We start from the raw sequence: 1959 nt of genomic DNA, 5'->3' as shown, positions 1-1959 counted from the left end.
GTCCCAGAAAACGGCACCATGGTGATAATTGTTACTGGTACATAATTATACGTCCGGATTACAGCATGCGTTGAGGAGAGTTAGATAAATTTCCGTGTAGGCCCTATTTTGATTCATGCACTGCCGTAGGTACTTTCATTAAGCCAAATGTTTTCTTCTAACAGATCTTAACGAATACAAAACTTTGAGATTGCAATTCCGTTCGTGTCCATTTCTAAAAATAATAGTCAGTCAAACATTTATGATACAGTCAATTTAATACAATTTTCTAAAATAACTTGGAAGCATGGTATATTTTCAATTTATAAGATTCCTTTAGTTACATGATAAGTAGAAGGTTTAAATTTTGCTATTTTAATCAATACAAATAAAATGGATCAATAAATTGATGAAAATAAATGAGATACTTAAGGAGGAAGACAGGACATGTTGGAAGGAGCACATTTGTTTGAAAAAATCTAGGCAGGGGCGGATCCAAGAATTTTTGAAAGAGGGAGTACAACCATTAATTTTAATTTTCAAGGGGGGAGTGGATCCTCAAAATGCGTTATTTTACCCTTTTAAGCAAACTTTTATGACGAAAGGGGGGGGGGTCCAACCCCCGGACCCCCCTTCTGGATTTGCCATTGCTAGGGCAATCGTTATATTGAGTATTCTACATGAACGGGTATCGACGTCAATAATCTGATTAATCTTACGGAGATTTTAAAAGTATTGCTAACAGGGTGTATATGTAAACGTCATCAATACCTATCTTCAGAGACGAGTGTCGCAATCCAAGCTAAGTTCCTGTTGTTGAACGTATGGATATACAAGCTGTCTGATTAGTTAAATTACTAGTTAACAAATAGTAAACTTACTTAACAGTTAACACCTAGTAAAAACTACTTTTAAATTAGTGATTGTATGGACAGTAGTTTTACTAGTTTGCTTAGTGTAGTTTACTAGTAATTTTTTCAGTGTAGATGCATTTGAAAGCTCGCGTTTCATATTATAAAGTCAAACTTCCACCAGAGTTCGTTTGCTCACAAACCAAACTCTTCCACTTAGGCATTATGGGATAGCGATTTCTTAGGCCGCGTATACTGTGACGTCACTGTAGAATGACGAAAAAACTTAACGTCAAACGTAACCAACTTTCAAAACAAGAACGTAAACATCAAATTCATTACTTTACACAATAATTTGAACAGAGTATCCCTACTTTTTAATGATCTTTTGATCATTTTATGTTTAAAATAAAATCCATACTTTTATATTAATGCTTTTAATATTAATATCTTCAGACTTTTAACTGCGAACTACTTCTTTAGTGTAATTTGTCTGCGTGATAATCGCGGACTCACAATATACAAATCTGTATATTGTGGTGCGTCACATAGGAGAGGTCTATTCGTAGGCACTGTGACGTACTGAGGCCTCGACGAGGAGTTTGATTATAAAGTACGACTGTTTTGACGTCATAGCTTCATTTGTGTACACATGGCAACATACTCTGATGACGTCGATCCACATACGAGTTCCATTGCGGTTACGGAAATAGCCGAGTAGTTACGATTGCCGCATGTCCTTAATAAAAACAGATATCATGTTCAAAACAAAATGAGATGTGTCAAACATTAGAAACTGTTTAATTGTGTTCAGAATTATATTCTAAATTGAAAAATCTGCTTTATAGGAATTTTTTTTACTAGTATATTTAACCTATGTAAATAAAAACATGGCTCGTGTCTTGTTAACAAAGAATTGTGAGCTCTGTATATCTCATGTAGCGCGAAAATTGACATTCGAATTTTTTCTGAACATTAGAAATATCGTGTTTGAGCATAGTAAACATTAAAAATGGAAAAATAAAATTTGAAAATTGTCAACGTGCCCATGCCACGTTAAAGAAATGTGAATGCGATTCAGCACATGTTTGATGACACAATTTCCTAGACGAGATCACGTGCACGATGA

Source organism: Ostrea edulis, chromosome 10, assembly GCF_947568905.1.
Source record: "Ostrea edulis chromosome 10, xbOstEdul1.1, whole genome shotgun sequence".
Classification (NCBI taxonomy): Eukaryota; Metazoa; Mollusca; class Bivalvia; order Ostreida; family Ostreidae; genus Ostrea; species Ostrea edulis.
This window is presented reverse-complemented; position numbering follows the sequence as displayed.